Below are 16036 nucleotides of genomic sequence, written 5' to 3'. Positions count from 1 at the left end.
GGGCTTGAAACGAAAAGCTCTAGCAGACTCAAGTATATGGCGATGCTTGCGCTCTACAACCCCATTTTGTTGAGGAGTATAGACACAAGAATGTTGGTAAGTGGTCCCTTTTTGTTAAAAAATTCCCTCATAGAGTAGAATTCTCCACCATTACAACCCGAATGTTGACTATAGAACCATGGAATTGTGTTGGACAAATGAGAAAAAATTGATAAGTAATGTTGTGTTTCACTTTTGTGTGCATAAAAAATACCCATGTAATCTAGAATCATCCACAATAGTCAAAAAATATCTTGCACCAGAAAGAGAGGCAATTTATAGGGACCCCAAATGTCACAATGAATTAATTCAAATGTCTAACAACGAAATTGAACTAACAGAGACGGAAGTCGACTTTGTTTTGCAAGTGCACAAACATCACAAGCATTATTAGACTGAAAAGGGAATTTAACAAATGTTTTGCCATAAAATCTAATCTAGAGGAAGATAAATGCCCCAATCGCGATCCATAAAGAGGTGAGGTGACCTGAGAACTGGGTGAACGGAAAGAAGTGGCTGCTGCAATGGAGTTTGAGGTTTTGACTTCTCTGATGCTAACGCAACCAAGTAATAAAGTCCGTCTCGTTGTTCACCCAAACCAATCATGTGTCCTCGTCGTCAAGTCCTGCAAAATACACCAATAAGGGAAAAAAGTTACTAACAATTTAGATCTCTGGTAACTCGACTCATAGACATTAAATCCACCTTAAAGATGGCACACCAAGCACTTTTTTAAAGTCAGCAGAATTCAAAGGTAAATTCCCAATGGATGTAATCGGAGCTTGTTCTCCACTTGGCATAGTAACTGGTGGCAAAAAGGTATTCTTACTACCGTTGACAAGCAAAGTTGGAGATGAAGTAATGTGATCTGTGCACCACTGTCGATAATTAATTGATGGAGGCGTAGCAATTTTTGTAACAAACCTAGGAGCAGCATTAGCTTTAGGATTGGCAGATTGTGTTGTTCCTTTACCCACATGTAGATAGATTTGCTGGATTTGCAAATCAGAAAGCCCATTTGTCACTGATGGCACTTCTTGCATTATTGGACTTTCTTTGACATTGTTGACTGAGGATTGAGGGCTATGTTGCGCTTGAAATGAGTGTGTCCTTGATTAGACCTGTTTGATGCTGTTAGGGTGTTCTGGTGGGTACCCATTCAGCTTCCAACATGTTTCTCATCCATGATGTCACGATCACAATAAGAGCAATGCAGAGATTTTCGATTAGATGAGTTGGACGAGAAGAAGAACCTTGTCCATGTCGAACAGCCAAGCCACTGGTTCAGCCCTTCGAATAACCATGGCTGAGTTCTCTGCTGTCTCACGTGCAGCCCCAAGCTTCGCTGCTTCTCCCTCCTGTCAATGAAGAATAACTTGGCCCATCAGGTAGTGATTCATCAACAAAATTTTCCCTCGAATTGCACTTAGGACTCATTGAGTCCCATGAGAAATTGCATCAATCTGCTCTCTTATGGTCTGCCCCACAAGAGCAAACATTGTCATTATAGGATCCCAGTTCATCCCATAATTTTTTTAGTCTGTGTAATAAGCGCAACAGTCATCGATCTTGAGCAAGACAGCAATGTCCCTCTCAATCTGAAAAATACGAGGGGCATTGCTTTGAGAAAAACGATCCCGAAGGTCTTCCCATACCTCCTGGGCAGTTGTAAAAAATGACACTACCTGCAAGGTCCGTGTGAGTGAGTTGAGAATCCAAGAAGGATCATATCATTACATTTTTTCCACGAAGCATAGTCGTCTGGTTTGGCTGTGGCAGATGGCATTGTGGTGGTCCCGTCTATGAAACCCAACTTAATTTGCGTTCAAAGAAATTGTCATGGCTCACACCATGTCGAATAATTATCCTCATTGAGAGGCTTGGAAACAAGCACCATCCTGATGATCCGAATGGTGAAGAAAATATGGATTGCAGCATCAAGCTTGCCTCCATTCGAAGTTGCTGTTCAGTCATGATAAAGAGAAACAGTGAAAAAGAACCAAAAGAAAGGGAGCAGATGCAGAGAAACAGTGATAAAAAGAAGGCAAAAGAAAGAAGACAAATGCGCAGAGCTAGGGTATCGTGCCCTGCTCTGATACCATGAAAAGATGAGAAAAATATATGCCTTTTGAATTGTATTTTATTGAATAGGAGGCGTAACTTATACAAAGTTTTCCTACAATTAGCTAATCTATTCTAGGTAGTCTAAATATAAAAACAACAAAGCAAATATGTCCTACAATCATGCTAATCTATTCTAGGTAGTCAAGTATGAAAGGCAATTAAATAAATATATAATTAATATAATATATTTGTCAATGAATGTCATTGACCTTTCCTTCTCAACACTTTGGGGATGATACTACAGTACAGGACTAATTTGTATATTCTAACAGAAATGTGGTGTACAAATTATTGTCTACAAACTAGTGTAGTGTCCGTTAAGCATCTAATCTCTTTTAATTATTTAATTTATTTTTTATTTAAATCTATAATTATTTTAAAACGCATGTTTATAAAAAAGTTGATGGACAGAGTTTATCCCCTTTTTAATATGTACAAAATCTTGCGAATTTTGTTGCATATTTATAAACCCACTGTCTTTTCAACTCGTTTCCTCAGTGACAGGTTTACTTGTTACGTAAGCATGCATACGTCACAGTTATCCTCACTCTCTGTATGAATATTTTTTCAAAGATTTTACACATGTCAAAACTGCACAGCCATAGATAGATTCAAAGATTTAAACCACACAAATACTGACATTTCAAAGATTTTTAAATCTTTTCGCGCATTGCTCTTCCGCCTTGCTCAGGCGTACTTCACTTAAGCTACAGTACTTTAACGCTACAGTATTACTTGAAGTGGAACTGAAATTTATAAAAACATTTTTGTAAGTCACACGGATTGCCAGCGTGGACTCATTTTTGTATAAAAACATTTCAAGAATCATTTGTAAGCTAAGCTGAAAGTTGAAAAAGAAATCAGTTCTGGAAGTATCCAATTTTCTCTCAAAGTCCTTGTTTGTTTCCTTAGAAATTTTCTGCATTTTCTGTTTCCCCAGAAAGGTTCGCGACATCTGATCCTAGGACTTTCACATCTCACAAAAATGGAAAGAGAACTATGAAGCAGCGGTAGAGGGGAATTAATTTCCTTGCTACTTCTTCAAGAGGATGCTCTAATTCTTGATAAATTACTGTGGCTGTTGCGGAGAGACACCTTTGCACATAGCTTCCATGCTTGGTTATGCATAATTTGTGCAGGAATTCTTTGTCGTAAGCTGAGCTTGCCGGAGAGCTTGATTCCAGAAATCATCACCACTTCACTTAGAAACTTCAAAAGGGTACTTGGATATAGTTAAAAATTGGTATCGGTTAATCCTGAAATGTGCCTTGCTCGTTTCGTGACGGAAAAAACCCAGTACATATTGCAGTCATCAGGTCGTGTTAGTGTCTTAAAAGAGTTGGTTAGTGAGACCTATTGCGCTCGAATGTTGATGGAACGAGGTGAAACGATTTTACGCCTGTGTGAGATTGACCAGTTGGAGGCAATGAATTCTTGGGAGCAAATGAGTGATCATGAGTTTTGGTGAATTCTAAGGATGATGATGGCAACACTATATTGCATCTGGCGGTGGCAGATAAACAAGCGGAGGTATTTATGAAGAGTAGGACTAAATTAATAATTAATTAATGTATTTTCGCTTATGTTTATCTGTGTAAATTGGCCAGTGTTAGAATTAGATTTTCTCCTTAGGTGCGCCAAATTTACTCTCAATTGATTCCATGCAAAGCTAAGCACACATAAGAGACTTTAAATTTAGCCAGGAAAGACAACAGCCCCAACAAGCATGTGCACATCGGGGTGAGCAGGTCCCGCCCGGTTCATATTTCAGGAATCAGAACCGGAGCTGCACAATTACCGATCCCTGAGTTTAGGAACCAGAACTAGTACTGTAATTGAAACCTTACCAGTAGGTTCCAGTTCCTGTTACCCTGTGGTTCCGGTCAACCCAAAATTTTTGCTCACCCTTATTGACGAGTACTTCATACAATCATGAAAACTCTCTTACATAGAACATCAATGTGAAAGGCTCATTTGTTAATGCAAATAAATTTGTTTTGTATCTCATAATATATATACTAAGCAACGATTTAATCTGCAGGCAATACAGTTTTTTACTACTAATAATGCAATAGAAGTAAATGCTCTGAATAAAGGTGGCTTTACAGCTTTGGATATTTTAAAACAAAGCAGAAGAGATTTGAAAGATTATGAAATTGTGGAGTTGCTTAGACGTGGGGGAGCTATTTCTGTAGAAGACATTGTCGTATCAACGCATGAACTTGGCTCCAAACAAACTAGAACCTTAACATCTCATGGCAATAATCAAAATTAGTGTGTTGCGCCCTCAAGGTAACCGTATAGAAAAGTTCGTTGAGAAGAAAGATGACTGGTTGAAAGAAATGAATAATGCCTTGATGGTGGTAGCATCACTGATAGCTACTGTAGCATTTCAAGCTGGTCTGAACCCTCCTGGTGGCGTATGGCAAGACACTAAACAAGTCCAAGATGGCACCCCCACATCTGAACCAGATCACATTGCAAGGGTGTCAATAATGGCTGATATAGCATTATTTTACTCTTCTGAGTTGTTTAATTTGTTTTTCACTTTCAATACCATAGGGTTTGTTGTGTCTCTTTGCATAATTTTTACTGCTCGTGAGTGGTTTGCCATTTTGTGAACGCAGGTTGTTTTCGTGGATTTTGATGGTGATCCTGTGGGTTGTGATTTCGACATTAACACTTGCTTATCTATTCTTTCTATGTTCTATTGTAGGCCCGAAGCAACTGTTAATCGGAAATATATATGCTATAGAGATGGTATTATTTGTATGGATGGGGGTGATTGGGATTCTTCTTCTGAGTCACACCATTCGTCTCATAAAAAGGTAATAACAAAAGCACAGAGGGATACTAATGGTTCAAATGGTGACGAACAACGACATAATATCTAATATCAACAGCATTAATAATTAATATATAGAAATTATGTTTTTGAGAGACTGTATGTACTTTTGTGATAATGTTACATGTTTTATTTTTCTAGGTATGTAAAGTGCATGTTTTGTGCTTGTAACAAAAGTGAAGAACTTGTTGAGTACTGGTGGTTGGAGAATGTTGTTCGTGGGCCGTTATTGTCTGTGACAACTTCGCAGGGCATGTCCAGTACTTGATCTAATGAGAAAGTTAAGGTGCCTTGATCTTTCTGGAGTTGGATTTACCAGAATGGTTCCTTACCAATTAGGAAGTCTCTTATCTCAGATATCTTGACCTTAAGTATGGGTTATAATGGTTCCTCCTTTCCAACTCAGTTCACTTGCTTTGATAATAATACAGCCCAAACAAGCTTAAGCCCAAAATAATAATACAGCCCATATATAATAATAAAGCTTAAGCCCAAACAAGCTGGAAACCAAATATAATAATACAGGTTCCAAATATAAAAATGGATTTGGGTAAAATTCACCTTAAAAGTTAACTCAATGAATAAAAGAGTTGAATTATATATATATACACTTAAACAACCCATCAATTTTGTGGTGTAATACAATTATAACTTCAAACACTTAGCAATTTTTTTTTCTTTGTTGCCTCCTAATAAGTAATATCTAAGAAGATTAAGATATGCCATGTCAAATAAAAAGATTGCTTAGTCTTGTTCTATCAAAAGAGACTCTTTAACTTTCTAAGTCAATCAAAGAGGAAATTATGAAAGTATTCATATGAGATTTTCACTTAGTGATTTAGCTGTTGTTAAAAAATTATAAATAACTAAACATATTTCCTCCTTTGAACAGATGATTTTTATTATTAAAAAACTCTATTGAATTAATTCGTTTGACTTAGATAATCTCTTTGAAGTTTTCAGGAAAATAATTTGTTTTATTGAGTAAATAACACGTTTGAAATCAAGGACGGCTAACATCATAATGAAAACAAAGATTGATTAAACATTTAACGAAATTAGATTTTTCAATTGACAAAAAGATTAAAGCGTTACATGGACAGCGAGCTGACGATGTTGCACTCAATATAATTTTCCTTCATTATGTTTTCAGTAAAACAAACGAACCACTTGAATTTTCCTCTTTTGTTGCCTTTGAGTCTTCTTTAATAGCAATAGGTCGACCAAACTGTGACCAATAAAATAAATTACTTGCAACCAGCATGCAGAAAACTTCTCTAAATTCATTTATATGGGGGCCCATACATTGGTTGGTTGAAAAGTAGTAGAAGGTAAGTAGTGTTAAGCAGCATGAGAAAACTTCTCTAAATTCATTTATATGGGGGCCCATAAATTGGTTAGTTGAAAAGTAGTAGAAGTTAAGCAGTGTTAAGATGAAACAAGTTAATGAGAGATTTATCATATTGTATCCGCTTAACCGAACTGATCTTTAGTTTTGAAGCACATAATTATGATTACTTTAGTCTCTATAAACTCAAATTATGTTAAGTATAAATTAAGATCAATTATAAGAAGATAATAATTTACTTTAATCTTGATCAATTAAAGGGTTATGTTTTTTTATGAGAGGGAGGTCAACTATTCCCTAAGGGTCTGGTTGGGAGTTTTTTTTTTTCACTAATTTTGAGGGGTTTTTAATTAGACTGGTTTTGAGGTGTTTTTAAACCATTACTTGCCAGATTTTTTATGCACTGGTTTTGACTAGCTCAAAAACCCCCCAGAACCAGTGTAGTGTATTTTTTAGGGGTTTATAAAACACCACAAATTGGAGTGTTTTGATTGGTTTTAAAATTTTATTCCACAAATACCATATCCATTGTAAAACTATCCCAATTACATCCCAAAAAAAAAAAAAAAAAAAAATTAATCATATTATACACATCTTCAACCATATTATTAAATATAAAACAATTTTAAGCAATCATAAAAAAAAAAAAAAAAATAATTAAAATCTCATTTCTAGATGCTTTCTTAGAGAAGCAGAGTTACAATTTTTCAATCATTCCAGATGTTGCAAAGAATGGCGAAGAATGATGAGAAGATTTTATCACATTTGAAGTTATAAAATACTAATAAGTAGAAAACAAATAAAGAACTCTTACTTTACAATTGGAAAAAAAAAACTCCAAAGTACTACTTAGAGTTTGGGTATTTTTATGAGTATATATTTAAATTTATAAATTTAAAAAACTGTTAGAACCGCTAGAAAGTAAACTCTCAAGCACAGGTTGGGTGTTTTAAAAACCGCTATTAAAAACCCTTCAAAACTGCTACGATGGTTTACCTTCAAAACCGCTATAGTGATTTACCATTATAATCGCTATCATAAAACTTTCAAGTGGACCCTAAGATAATATATCAGATAAATTCAATATCTAGGCAAGTCGAACAATTAATGTAAATAACTTGATTGGTGAGCAAGAGAACTAAACCGTTGTGTTCTAATTTTTGTTAGTGAGAAAAGAATGAAGGAAATATATATGTGATCATGATTAATTCATCACTAGGGAGCTGAATAATTTACATCCAAATTTCGTTTCAACAATTAATATTTCAAGCAATTTATGTTATAAGTCTAACAAGTGCTTGCTTATTGAGAATGGTTCCCTAGCTTTACTTTGAATATTAATAGTTGGATTTGACATCTCAATGACCTATTTATTACTTCGTTGACTTGGAAAGTTCTAACTCGCCTTCAGAGCAGTAACTATTAAAAGTCTTTGGACTTTTATGACAAAGTTGAAAATTTGAAATCAATATTTGGTTTGAATTTTTCAAAGACTTCCAGCACATATTGGATCAACTGTATCTCGCATTGTTTTATCATAGAAGACCCTAACTTTCTAACTTCTAAGTCAACCAAAAAGGAAATTATTTAAGCGTATATGAGATTTTCTCCTACGGATTAACCGCTAAAAAAAAAAAAAAAAAAAAAAAAAAAAAAAAAAAAAAAAAAGCTAACTAACTATGATTTGTTATAATTCGTATAGAATTAACAGATTAATAGTTTTGTTGATGCTTGATTTTAACACTAATGACTTCATATGTATAAAATGTTTAGAAATCCTACGTGAGTAGATTATGGAAAATGAGTGAAGTACTGTAATGACAGTTGCATGTAAGTACGTAAAATAAAGTTGACGAGAACATTTTTTAGTGGTTCGGATGCTTATAAGCGATATATACATCCATTGTGATCGCATATAGAAGTATTCTTTTCTAATAACTACATAGGTTTACAAGAGTTGCGACCTGTGTTGAATTGTCTTCTTTTGTTGCCTTTGACTCTTCTCTGATAACAAGAGGTCGACCAAACTGGGACCAATAAATTAAATTATTAAAACTGAAATGCAGAAAAATTCTCTAAATTCATTGTATCCAGACCCAATATTAATTGGTTGGTTCAAGATTAATGTATAACAAGAAACCTTAAAAGTCCCCTGATGATAAGTCGTAAACTTCTTTGAAAACATAAGGGACTTGATCTTGAAACATAGTGAAGAGGAAATAGCACAAAGTAAATGAAGAAATTTATGTGATTCGAATAGTAATTGCAAGAAAGAAAAACCAATGAGACAATCACTAATTTCTATGGAAAAAACAATTTAGAGTTGAGATGCATGTATCATCTTCTGTGGAAAAAATAATATTCCTGAAATTTCAAACGAATTATCAATTAGACATCAAATTTTTACACCAACTCATATGCAACTCCATGTAGATAGTGGCACAGTTGCAAAAGCAAAATATCTGAAACAGGGCTTATAAAATTACTAAAATTTAACCTAATTTAATGTGAATATTATAAATAAATTAATCCATTTCATATTATTGGAATCCTTAGATATAGCTCTCCTATTATAATACAAATTAGCTAAGGATTAAGTTCATCATAAATACTAATGAAAAAGGTTGAAAGACCATATACTGGATAAATAATTACTTCTTTTAGTTCACTTAAGAGTCTACTGTGATAGCAACCCGCCAACCCACTCTTACAAATTTTGATCAAAAGTTGTAATGAAGAAAATTTCCCACAACTTTCATGCACAAAAATTTCTTATAAGAATGATGATCCCACTAACATAGTGATGTGGGACATAAAAACAACTAAGAAACCCTAGACTATAAGGTGGGCATAAAAGCTAGCTGGCAATGTCTCACTTACAATTTTCCTTCATTATGTTTTCAATAAAACCAGGGGACTAGTTGAATTTTCTTCTATGATCACGATGGTTTCACTTTATTTATTTTGTTGTAAATTGGATTTAATTAATAATTGAACCATACTTTTTATTTACAGTATTTTGAAAAATGGCGAAGAGAATGGATTTAAAGGACCATGATTTTTTTAATGAATCAAGCTATTAAAATTCATGTTAACGAAAAATTTGATAAAATAACTAAGAGAATAATGGTTTCTAGTGTCAAAATGTAAATGTTTTCAGATATTCAATTAAACTTTTATTTCTCTAAGATTAGGAATTTGAATAAGAATAAGAATTAATTAATTAATTAATTTCTAAAAGTATTCTGATAATACCTTTTGACATGGTAGATTGGGATTATTATTGGGTAAGAGTATTTTTTCCAATTAAAATGGAAAAGTTCATTAATGAGAGATATAGAATCCCATTTTATGTTGAAGTTAATTCATAATCTTTTAGAAGCTTTACAATTTTGGAGAACAGTATTTACATTATATATTTTGTATAGAGCTTTTCCTTTTGTTATATATATTTTTAAACATAATTTCATGTGAATGTTACAAATAATGTGTAAAATTCTAATTACCCCTTTTTCTTGGCTTATAGTTCACTTCTTGCAAAGATACTTAACTAACCAACGAAATTTTGTTGTATATTTAATCCTCTATTAACTTATCGTGGGCAGGAGAATTATAATCGTTCTATTCTACTTTGTTTTAGTGAGAAGATGATGAAAGAAATTATATATGACTATGATTTATCATTCAGAATTTAAAAAAATTAAATTTAACAATTACAATTTAAATACATAAAAATAGAGTCAAGTAATTAATTGCTTTTTGATGAGAATAAAAAGTCTAAAGAAAAATATTCGTGATAGTTGATGATAAATAACACTTAAAACATTTTTACCGATAAAAATCTTTCTTTAATTATTAAAATTTAATTGTCATTAGTTGAATTCATCATGTTGCCATGGCAGGTTATTATTCTTTCTCGGATTCATTTTGGGGTTTGCCGAAGACTTCTACTGCTTAGTGCATTGACTCATAAATCAAGTCTGACAGCTTACCGATATGCAGCAATGTTATGTGAAAGTCTGTTTGGGTTAGACTTATCTACTGCCGAAAGAATTTATTTAAAATCATAATTACTTTTTAAATTTAATTAGATTATATCTCAAAAATATTTATGGGATTTTTAATAAGCTATAAATAAATAAAATATTAATAGATTTATTTGAATTACAATTTAGGGAAATAAGCATGTGAGATGAAAACTCCATAGAATAAATTCATTCTCTTTTGGAGCTGTCTACTCCTTCACAAGCGTATAAGTTGGCATCAAAATTTTACGTCTGATTGATAACATCTGTGGAGTTTTTAAGAAGATGAGTTTTCCAAAGTAAATGATACCAATTGAAGTCAACACTCACAATTTCCTTCATTATGTAATAATGTACATTTCCTGCTGGACTGATTGGCGAAAAACAGAACACTTCTTGGCCACCATTCATGTTATGTACTATAACTATTTTTAAAGTTCTCTTGTTTAATAATTGAACAATATTTTTTATTTATTTTGAAAATTGGTGAAGAGAACGGATTTAAAGAACCATAATTAAATTCATCTTAATGAAAAATTTGAACAATTAACTAAGAGAATAATGGTTTCTAAATTTGACAAAATAAATGTAAATGTTTTCAGATACTTAAACTTTTTATTTCTCTAAGAATAGGAATTTGAATATGAATTAATTTCAAAAAGTATTCTGATGATACTTTTTTGACATGGTTGACTGGGATTACTACTGGCACTGGGCAAGAGCATTTTTCCCAATTAAAGTATATTCTTAAAAAGATTTTATTAGGTATAGAATCCCAATAAAAAAAGAAAAGTTCATTAATGAGAGATATAGAATCCCATTTTAGGTCACTGAACCAACGATAATAGGAATCTCCGTCGATCTTAGGGCTTAATTTCCCCAACCTATCAAAGAAATAGCACTTGCAAAAAGCTAATTGCGGAAACAAATCGCAATGTGAAGAATCTAGATCCAAAATAAAACAATTAAATAGAAAAAAAATCAATGAATTATTAAAACGGAAAAAAAATTCAGAACCTAACCTTCAGCTTCTCTTAGATCCTGTCTCAGCCTGATGAGCTCTTGCTTCCGTTCCTTCATCTGAAATTTCAATAAAATTAGGATCTTTTTGGTTATGGTGATAACCGAATTCGTAAAAGTTGATGGAGATTTAGAGAGACCTTTCGCTTCTAGCGAAGTGCATCGGATTCGGAAGAAGGCTGAGTGCTTTGATTCTGACTAAGGCAGAGCTTTGATTGGAGAAGAGAAATGGCGACGGCGAGCTTAACTGATTTGTCGTTGGAAGCTGAAGATTTTGAATTTCTGTTCATTTGCATTTCAGTTGTGGATATTTTTGTAAAGCGCGCTAGATTATGAATTTCAAAGCTATTGATATACGCAGAAAGAACTTTATTTTTAAATATTTTGTATATATATGCAGCGAAGACGGCGTAGTTTTGAATCTTTTGATATCATAACATATGGCACAACAACATTTTGATATATGTTACTGTTATAATATCTTTTCAAAGAATAAACGACGTCGTTTTTGTTACTAAATCTTTAAAACTTCACATATTAAAAGGTGTGGTTTAAATTATCAAATACGATGTGAATAAGTATATAACATAAAAAAGTTTTGAGCATAAACCGAGTATTGGGTGGGCTTAAACTCAAATGTAATAATACAATTAACATGACTTAAACCGAGCTTAATACAATTAACATGACTTAAACCGAGCATAAGACTAAACGAGCTTAAGCCCAAAATAATAAGACAACCCTCAAATATAATAATACAATTAACTTGATAAAAATTGGTTTGGATAGAACTCACTCCAAAAAACTAACTCAATAGAGAAGGGAGTCATATTACATATATATACATTTTAACTACACAGCAACTTAGCGATGTGAGACAATTATAACTTAAACACTCAACAATTATTTTTTTTCTTTGTTGTCTCCGACAAAACAAATGATATCTTAGAAGATTAAGATTAAAGGTGGAAAAATAACCTGGCCCACGACGAGTTTTGGAAATTTGTGAGTCGGGCCTAACCAGGCTTGCCTCTCGGCCAAAAAGGCTGGCCCAGGCTTGCCTCTCGGCCAAAAAGGCTGGCCCAGTCTGGCCTGCCAACCTTAACGTGGCGGGTTTTGATGCGGGCCAAGCCGAGCTAGCCCATAATTTTTTTTATTTTTTTCTTTTATGTAATTGTTTTTAGTTAACTTTTCAAATATCAATAATTCAATTAAATTAATTTTTTTTGTGTTAAAATTTCAAATATTAATTCAATTTTAATACAATGAAATTATAATATAAGAAAAACTAGATTTATTCATTTATCAAAAAATAAAATAAGAAATAAGAAATTACAACAATTATTGTCTCGTTAAAAACCTTACAAAAAAAAAAAAAACCAATTGGGACAAAAACTTGGTAAGAAAAAAAGAGTGCAATAATTGATAATTAATTTACAAGTTACAGTTTAACCAAAAAAAATAATAATAATAAATAAAGAGTTCCGTTATGAGGGGAAAAAAAAAGCTATTAGAACAGAAACTCCAATTTTGAACTCAAGTTGACAAAACAAAGTGAAAAAAAGTATTGTAAATTAAGCCATAAACTAGTTAATAATGATTTTTTTGTTGTTGTTGTTGTTGTTAATAGTTTTGGCGATGAATTGAGGGGTAAAATGTTATAATAACCTAAATTTAACTTTCAAGAAATACATGCCTTACTGAAAAATAAAGAGTCCTTTGATGTTTAATTAAATAAAAATATTTTTTCTGTGTTTATGAAATAACAAACAGTCATTTGCTAGTAATGAATTATTAGTGAGTTTTTGAAACATGCATTATTATCAGTAAAAAAATATTTATCTAACTACCGTCATATTGTTTAATTTAACACTTAAAATTTATCAATAATAAATTTTTAAGCTTATCGAAACCTCATAATTATTGCCTTTAATCCAATTTTAAAAAAATGACATATACTCAGAACGCTATCAAACAAAAACCATTATAAATTCCGACGAAGAAAAATAAAAATCTATAGAGGTTGTTAAAGTATATGCCAAAGGTTCAAAAATATTCTACTTGATAATTAATTAAAAAAAATTAGTTTAAATATGATGAATATGCCGACAATAAAACAGGAGTTAATTGGGACAAAATGCCTTTTACATAAATAAATATAATCAGCCACTTAATTATAAGGTTTCAGTTTTCAAGATTTGGCAGTAGTGAGTTGTCTCCAAGTAAAGAATATAAACAAAATACAGTAAAATATTTAATTTCCACCAATACTTAACCTCTTTTTGTGGTTTCATCACACGGGATTATCCTATATTATTGTCACATCCCTTTTTAGGGTAAGGAGAAGTTTTGATTTTGGTTAAATTAAGTAGACGTATTTTTAAGGGTAAAAAGGGTATTTTAAAAAAAAATAAAAAAAATATATTTTTTTCGTCCAACCCAACGGGTTGGCTGTTGGGTTTGCAACACTTAACCCGTCGGGTTGAAAACTCCCAACCCGACGAGTTGGAGGGTTTTTTTTTTTTTTTTTAAATATAACCCGTCGGGTCATCGGGTTGACATATAAAAGTCTGGCCAGCCCGACGGGGTATATGCAGGTCGGGTTGAACCCGACCCACCTTTTAGGTGGTCTAGGTTGAACCCGACTTGATGCAGGTCGGGTTAGGATTGACCTGCCTAACCTGACCCATTTGTTCCACCTCTAATTAAGATTAAGATATATTTTGTCAAATAAAAAAATTGTTTGGCCTTGTTCTATCAGAGGAGACTCTTAACTTTCTAAGTCAATCAAAGAAGAAATTAAGAAAACATTCATATGATATTTTCTCCAGGTGATTTAAGTCATTTAACTATTGTTAAAAAATTATAAATAACTAAACAAATTTTATTCTTTGAACAGATGATTCATATTATTAAAAAATTCTACTGAATTAATTCATTTGACTTACATAACATCTTTGAAGTTTTCAGGAGCATAATTTTTTTTTCCTCAGTAAATGATACGTTTGAAGTCAAAGATGACTAACATCATACTAAAAACATTGATTGATTAAACATTTAACTAAATTACATTTTTCAATTGATAGAAAGATTAAAGCGTTCCATGGACAGCTAGCTGGTGATGTTGCACTTAGTACAATTTTCCTTCGTTATGTTTTTAGTAAAACAAACAAACCACTTGAATTTTCTTCTTTTGTTGCCTTGAGTCTTCTCTGATAGTAAGAGGTCAACCAAACTAGGACCAATAAAATAAATTACTTGCAACCGACATGCAGAACACTTCTCCAAATTCATTGTATGGGGACCCATAAATTGGTTGGTTGAAAAGTAGTAGAAGTTGAGCCGTGTTCAGATGATATATGTTAATGAGAGATTTATCATATTGTGTCCGCTTAACCGAACTGATTTTAGTTTTGAAGCACATAATTATGATTACTTTAGTCTCTATAAACTTAATATATGTTTAAGTATAAATTAAGATGTTTAAGTGTAAATTAAGATCGGGAGACAATCCCAATTAGAAGAAGATAAAAAATAAAGGTCTATGTATATTGTTTTTTCTAGCATAGCATAATCTTTCCCTTTCAAATGCTAGTTTCTTTCTTTCTACAATGAATTGTGTTCTCAAACAAAGTCTTTTATGTCAATCCTCGCAGATCAAAATTCATTACTTCTTGTTATTAGGAGATAAGAAATAAAAAAAAATAAGAAAAGTTTAATAGTTTTACAATAAACCGGTTAGTAAAACCGGTTTCGGTTAACCAGTTTCCATATTCTCCCAAACCGATAACTGAACTAAAAATTTGGTTTTTTTACTTTCTTTGAAGCGAAACCGAATTGGTTTTTCTGATAACTAAAAATTTGGTTCGATTATCAATTCCGTTTGGTTTTTGTATTTTTTTGAACACTCACGAGGGACTCATTTGGTTATATATAATATAATAATAATTTGAAATGGTGAATTGCAATTTATGCACCCTCGGTGATAACATCGGTGTTTTAAAACCTTGCTCGACCTGGCTGGCTGAACCAGTTTAACTGAGACCCAGAAGCTTCAACGGGCCGAGTTTAACTTTTCCGATTCACCCCAAAACCCTAAGATTTGGGAGGATGATCGACGAACAATCGATGGCCAAAAGTTGGGGTTTTTGAAGAGTAAGTGCCGGTGAATGGAATGGTGGTGATGGCGTTGATTTTCGGTGAGTAAATCGACCTGAAATCAAACAAATCTAGCAGCGACAACAATGGGATTTTTCTAGCGATTGGTGAGGCTAACAGCGGTGGGGTGAGGTGGGTTTTGGTTGGGAGGAAGAGGGGAGTGATTCCTAGGTGATGGGGAGGGTTTTCGACGCGGGCGTTGATGAGATCTGGCTTAGAATGCCGACGCTGGCGTCGATGAGATCTGGCCAAAATCGAACCTATTTCGGCTAGATCTTGAGTAGATTTTAATGGAAATAGGCTTAAGGGATGCTTGGGGTTGCATCTGAGGTGTTGCCGCTGCCAATCAGCTGCCAGTCGATTTGCATTTGGGGTGTGTTTGATAAAGTTCAAACCTGTAGGGACTTATAGGTAGTTTTTAGGGGTGTATTTGCTGAATTTTAAAAGTTTTTGTCAACCGGTTAAACTGGTCCACCC

At 32.9% G+C, this 16036-nt stretch overlaps 1 pseudogene; it reads left to right on the top strand.

Annotated features, from left to right (window-relative positions):
* Positions 1–1714: 1714 nt before the first annotated feature.
* On the top strand, positions 1715–5276 carry LOC116129247 (annotated as a pseudogene).
* The last annotated feature ends 10760 nt before the right edge of the window (positions 5277–16036 follow it).

Source organism: Pistacia vera, unplaced genomic scaffold (genome assembly GCF_008641045.1).
Source record: "Pistacia vera cultivar Batoury unplaced genomic scaffold, PisVer_v2 Contig21, whole genome shotgun sequence".
Taxonomy (NCBI): Eukaryota; Viridiplantae; Streptophyta; class Magnoliopsida; order Sapindales; family Anacardiaceae; genus Pistacia; species Pistacia vera.
Note: the sequence above shows the minus strand (reverse complement) of the source record. Positions and strands in the feature narration are given on the sequence as shown.